The sequence below is a fragment of the Mastomys coucha genome, unplaced genomic scaffold (assembly GCF_008632895.1).
Source record: "Mastomys coucha isolate ucsf_1 unplaced genomic scaffold, UCSF_Mcou_1 pScaffold9, whole genome shotgun sequence".
NCBI lineage: Eukaryota > Metazoa > Chordata > Mammalia > Rodentia > Muridae > Mastomys > Mastomys coucha.
In genome coordinates, this window is record NW_022196915.1 from 18912648 (window position 1) to 18919632 (window position 6985).

The following is a 6985-nucleotide window of genomic DNA, read 5'->3' on the forward strand; positions in this document are numbered from 1 at the left end:
TAAATATTTGAGAGCAGAAAGCATAAATAGATGTAAAGTTTCCATATCACACAAACTGGTAAAATGCAACACTGTTCCACTGTGACAAGCTGTGGTGCCATACATTCAGCAACCACTGGAAGAGATAGGCTTGCAACTGCTACATGTGTATGACGCTGGGATCTGAGAAGTGTTGTATTTACCTATAAGAAGGCAGGGAAACAACCAAGTATCTCAGAAACAAAACTAACAGGCAAGAAAAAACCAAAGAGTGTTCAAAATGATCAATAGAGCAAGTAAGCCTTTGTTTCAGCTATGAAAGGTAAATTTTTGTTCCTAATATCAGAAATGAAAAGGGGGTACCACTGCATATCCTAGGACATAACATAATAATCAAGCTTTATGAACCTAGTGCCCATAAATTTGATATATTAAAAGAAATGGACCTATTATTTGAAAAGCATCAGCCACAAATTACAGGAAGAATCTAAATAGGCCTACCTTTAAAAAAAAAAAAATCAGTAGCTAATGACCTTCCAAACAGAAAGCTCCCACCCTATATGGTTCCTAAGAAATCCTGTAAAACAAAGGTCTTAAAGCAACTGTCTACAGCCTGTTTCAGAGAGTAGAAGGGAATGCGCCTAACTCATGCTGTAAGGTAAACACTACCCTCAACAACAAAACCAAGCACTGCCTTTAAAGAAGAATTACAGACCAGTATCTCTTGACTTAAACATAAAAGTTTTGAACAGAGTATTAGCTACTTGAATCCAACAGCATAATTTTTAGATGTACATCATTACCAAATGGAATCTATCCCAGACATTTGAAGCTGGAGTAATATTTTTTTAAGCCTGTATAATCAAGCCACCACAGTAATGGTCTAAATAAAATAGGGGTGGAGGATACACTTTCTGTATTGCAAGGCCTGGAGTTTGGTCCCCAGCACTGCCAGAAGAAGGAAAGTAGTGTCACATCAGTAGACACAGGAAAGGCATTCAGTAAAATCCAGTTTCTAGTCATGACTCAAACCTTTGGGAAACTAGGACTAGCTAGACTGGGAATTTCCTAGCTTGGTAACATACACAAAAAGTGTTCCATCATACACAGTGGGAGGGACTAAAAGCCTTTCTGCTATGGTCAGGGAGAAGACAAATATGTTCCATTTCAATACTGGAAAGACTAGCTACTTCATAAGAATAAAAGAAAATAAGAAATAAAACTCTGCTTTAAAGAACTTTTAAAACTGCTTTAGTTAGAGCATTATGTCATAGCCTCTCAATATGTCATAGCATGTTTACAAGAGTAGATCCTTCAGAAGTCAAGATCCCGGCTATGGTAGCAGAGCATTGCTCTTGCTCTTGAGAAGCCCGGCCTCTCTGTTGCTCAGGTCCTGCAGCTCTGCAATTTGTTTGGCTCCCTTTTCATCTGTTCTGCTTGGTATGCATTAGGTTTCCTGACCCTGATGCGTCACTAATTCATCTGTACCAGAATGTTCCCTTCCTGGAACTCTGGATGTTTTCGATGTCACTCTGACCTCTGTTTCTCTTAGTTAATAGTTTTAAATGCATACAAAGGCAGCTTTGTTCTTCCCATTTGGTCCGTAGCCACACTCAGCCACATGGTCCCCAGAGCCCTGCCAATCCATACATCCCTTCCATAGAATGAGATAGCATTGTTCAGCCCCGGTGTCAGGGAGAAAAGGACCACCATGCAAGCCCTGCGCCCTGGACAAAGGACCTTAAAGGGCCAGCATCTACACGTACTGACAGTAATGAGAACCAGGGGGAGGGGTCAGCACCTAGCCTCCTCCTTTCCAACCACTTTTCCTTCCCCCTTTCCTCTCTCTTTTTGTCCTTGTGCACACTGCAGTGAACTTTCGTCCTAATGACAAACGCTCTACTTTTTAGTCCATAAACACTGCTCCTAGTTCTCACTCCCGATGGCTGATGTGCCCCTAGGAAATCTACATTTTTGCCCATTATGTGCATGCCCAGATCACTGTCATGGCCAGTTTTGAAGAGCAGAATTTTCTCACAAGGAGGCTCCATGGGCAGGTCTGAATTCACCTCCCTCAGGGGCAGCTTGAGGGTACTCACGGGCTGAAGTGTGGGAAAGTGAGTGGAGGCTAGGAAGTAGGAAGCATCTCTGTGTGGGCAATCTGTCTTCACTGTCCCCAGCCTCGAAGCTGTGGTATTATCTACCCTATAAACGGATGGCTTAAAAAGCCAACTAAAAGCAAGGAACCAAGAGCAGGCGAAGCCGTTAAGTCTTGAGAGTTTATATAAGCTTTCCTCAGCCTGACAAGGATGTGCTGTAGCAGGTGTTGGTCGTTAATCCCTCAGAAGGGCGGGCTCTGAGTTACCCATGCTGGACTGGATGGCTGTATTATTCCACACACATACACTCACTTAGGAAATCAATAATGCTATAATAGCAGAATATGACTAATGTCCTCTGCCTTTCTTTAAAACCCCTGGCTTCCTCTAGCTCAACATTGAGAGGATCAGTCCAGCTAAGGGATGAAGGAAGTCCTGGGCCTGCACTGTGGGAGGGAATTCACACACACACAGGATCCAGGGTGCAGGCCACCGGCCAGACACACACCAGAACTGACCTTGAGTCTCACAGCAGAACTGATTTCCAGCTAGTGCTAGACAAGCCTCCTCTGTCTGCTCTGCTTTTCAATCTGTGAGAAGAATTAAACAGTTGGTACTTTGCCTCCAAGAAAAATTACCACTGTATTTTATCATAATGTTTAGGCCTTTCTCATTTTCCTTGCCTTGTGCTGGAATTTGTGTATGTGTGTTTCCCTTCAACGAAGTGGACTTCCCCCCCTCTGGAGCAAACCTGGAGGGAACTCGTCTTTATAGATTTTTTCTTCCATGAAAACATAATTCCACTCTGAACGAGGTCTCTAGCACATCTGCCATGCACTGCCTGACCTGTGCTCAGGGAAGGAAAGAAAACTTAAATTCCTTACTGTAGTAGATAGATAGGTACTGTAGTCTCATACAGCCCCTTCCTCTGCTTCTAATCCTCTTTCTCTGTCTCAAACCAACAAGTTCCCAGGCATCTTACAAGACTATCCAGGAGCAGCTTCTGTGGGGATGCCTTCCCTAACCCCAGATGTGGACAGCCTTCTACCAACCCCAATCTTCCCGCAGCCCTGCACCACGAGGAACTATGTGTCTAGAACACAAAAAGCAGGTTCTCATCTCAAGCCTTGGGCTGCATTTCTAACAACCTCCTGCACAAAGTATGCCACTGCCATATTTTGGTTAGTGAAATGCTTTTTTTCTCAACTGTGTGCTTCAACAGAAACTGTGACCAAGTTTTAACCTCTGATTCCCAGCGCTGACCACACAGCCAACAATGCCGACATTCAGAGTGCTTTTGATTGACAGTTGGTGAATCTGCAGATGCAGAACCCAGGACAACAGAGAGCAGCATGCTCATTAGAAGGTGGTAAACTTCATGCCGTGGAGGTGGCCTGTGTGAGCATTTGAAGGGTTGTAGCTCAGACCCACTTTGAGATGTTACGAAGCTTGCAGAAATCCTCTTTTTTGCTTTTTAAGGGTTTTTAAAACTTTTGTGTGCATATGTGTATGGGTATACAAGTGTGTGTGTTGTGTGTGTGTGTGTGTGTGTGTGTGTGTGCGCGCGCGCGCGTGCGCGCGCGTGCACATGCACACATGAGCAAGTTCTCTTGGAGGCCAGGAGAGGGCATCAGATCTCCAGGAGCTAGAATTTAGGCAGTTGTGAGTCATCTGATGTGGTTGCTGGAAATCAAACTCTGGTCCTGTGCAAGAACAGCCAGCACTCTGACCGACTGAGCTATCTTCCCACACCCCCTACCTCTACCTTTACATAGGAAAACAGATTCCAAAGAAACCTGCTGGCCTGCTGGGGCCTCACAAACAGAGAAAACATCTGAACTAGAATCAGAAGCCAGTCCTTGCTTGTAGAAAGGCTTTTCAACTTAGGTTTAAGGACTAGACCCTTCCTGTAAATGTCTGATGTCTTTGTGAAAACTCTTTTTTTCCCATTGCTGGGATGGAGCCCCGGTGCTTGCCATGCTAGATAGGTAATCACGTGACCACTGATGGTACAACTCCAGTCTGAAGCTGGGTCATTTTTATTGTTCCAAGCGCATCATCTCTAGTTTCTCTGAAGGCCAACTGTTTTTTCTTGTTTCTCTTGCCTGGTGTTCTGTGGGTTTTTAATCACAGGTGATGGAATTCTTGTTTCTCTGCCCCTGAGCCCCACGCTGGGCATCACACCCCACATCGTCATCGACTTGAGACTTCCTTTCCCACTTACCTGTCTCTAGTATGCAGTCCATGAGACTTACAAGCTGGCGCCATGTCCTCAGCAGAGTGTATGGCCCAGTCTCAGTAAAGTCAGCACCAGCCTGTCAGGATGAGGAGAGTTCTTCGGCCTTTGGGTAGCGAATACATTCGCATCCAGACTGCTCCAGCAGTAACGGCAGGCTTAGCTCATCCCTTTGAATGCTATTGGACTGTGACCCAAGGGTGACTCTATTAGACCCTGCTCTTCCTCTGTGTCTCTCCCACGATGACTCATACATGCCATAAATTGCTGCTGGTCTTCAGAGTCAGTGAGACTACTCTCAGAGTTCGTCTCAGAAATGACGGAGAAAAGCACAATTCATCAAAATAAAAAAGCCTCCGTGCAATCTCCACCCACTCCCAACCGGAGTGTTCGGACCTCAGTGATTGAAAGCAGCCATGTGCGCATGCGTAGGACAGTTACACACCTTTATCCCCCTCCATGGCACAGCAGGTACTTCTGATGGGGCTTAGGCCTTGAATTCACACCAGGGGGTGACCAGGGTGACTCGGTGACAGAGTTGAGGTTTACAGTTAAGTCTTTCAGCATCTTGTGTATCCTGGCTCTTGTATCCAATAAAGAACATGGCATTGATTGGCTGTGGGCTCCAATAGTTTGAAGGTGACAAGCTTGGTTATAGTCTCACTGCGGAGGGGACAGCTTTATGTAGGAGAGTGTCAGCCTCCTCCTTTCGTCTTTTGTGAGACAAATGAGGAAATCCAGTGACCTGCTTTCTGGTAATGCTTGGGTAATGCTGTGGCGAGGTTAGAATTCTTTTCTGCTTTGTACTCTTTTGTGCTTGTGCGTGCACACACACACACACACTTAAAAAATGAACAGGAAATTTATACAAAGAAATAAAGAAGCAAAGTACAATTATAAATTAGTGCATCCATTTTCATAAAGTTTTTTGGCAGTATCTACAATGCTCCAAAACCTAACTCATGGATATATATGAGTGTAATAGATATGCACTACAATCAGTGGTAGACTGATTAGTTGTAATATTAAAGAAGCAATATTCCATGTAGAGTAGAAAGGGAAAAAATAATGCTTTATGTCCCTGCAAAGCATCACTACGAGCGGCGAGAGGAAGCCATGCCGATGAGTGATAAGTTCTAGGCATAGCGCTGCCTGGGAGGAGCCAAACACAAGAGCTTGTTTCTGCCCATGGGCTCAACACTGGTGGCTTCAACCAATCTTGATTAGAAAACAATCATTAGAGAAGCGGTGAGTGCTTGCTGTTCTTGCAGAGGACCTGAGTTTAGTCTCTTGCACCCACGTGGTGTATCTGCCACCCAACTCACAGCAGAGTGATCAGATCCTAATTGGCTTATAGGACAGTTATACACCTTTGTCCTCCTATTGTATTGATACATACAGATTTTTTCTTTGTCATTATTCCCTAGATACAGTATAAGAACTATTTTCATTAAGCATCATAAGCAATCTAGAGATGATTTAAAGTGTGCAGAAGGCTATGTATATGCGGCGTGTATGGGGCTGAGGGGACCCACATACTGAACCCAGACCTTTGTGTTAGGCAAGTGCTTGACCACTAAGCCACATCCCTGGCCCAGAGTTATATGTAAATAATATCCCTTGAATATAAGGGACTCCAGCACCTGAGGGGCTGGGCATCCATGGGCACAGCTCTACGGTGTTGTTCCATTTCTGCAGTTTGAAAACAATCAAACTTGGTGTGTGGTGAGCAGCGGGACCGTGGCTGCCTCTGAGGAGCATTGATTAATAGGGAGGTAGCACAAGCAATCTCTTCAGGATCCTGGGAATTATTTACATGTCAAGGTTACATGAGTGTATGCCATGAAATACTTTAATCTGTATGTGTAGGATTTATATACTTAACTGAATATAAACTACAGCTCAATAAAAGAATTAAAGGGGGAGTTTTCTTAAGTCAATGCTTTTTTTCTATGTATATGTGAAAAATTTTCCTATCCCTTACTACTGTTAAGCACTCTTAATGTCTGAGTGCCCTGATGTTTTTTAAAGGGGGATAATAGCAGTAGTGATGTTACTTAGACTTGTGGTTTTATCTTCTTTCTATTATTGCAACAAAATACTTGGGATAATCAGTATAGAGGGAGGTCTGTTGGAGCTCATAGGAATATAGATTTCAGTTTATGGTTGTTCAGACTTCTTGTGGTAGGGCCTGTGGTGGAGAAGCACATCGTAGTGGGAGCACCTGGGGAGAGGACTCATCTCATGGAGAGAGTGAGAGCGAGGAGAGGCAGACCAGGCCTTCACTCTTCCCTTTTGAGGCATGCTCTCAAATGACCTCACTTCCTTCTAGCAGGCTCCACTTCCCAATATGCCAGGAGCTGGACCAAGCCTTTAAATACATTGGCCAGCCAAACAATTACAAGTTTCTAGGAGAGTCAAATATGTGATAGAGTACTTCTTAGAGAGACTCCGGTACACTGTAACTGCTTAGTGATTGTCGACGATAATTACATTCTGTCAGAAGCACTTTCTTTTTTGGAGGTGTGGAATGTGTAGCCCTGGCTGATCTTGAACTCACTCTGTAGACCAGGCTGGCCTCGATCTCAGAGATCTTCCTGCCTCTGCCTCCCCAAGTGCTGAGACCCAAGGTGTGACCACCACGCCCAGCCAGCCAGTAGCACTTTCTAAC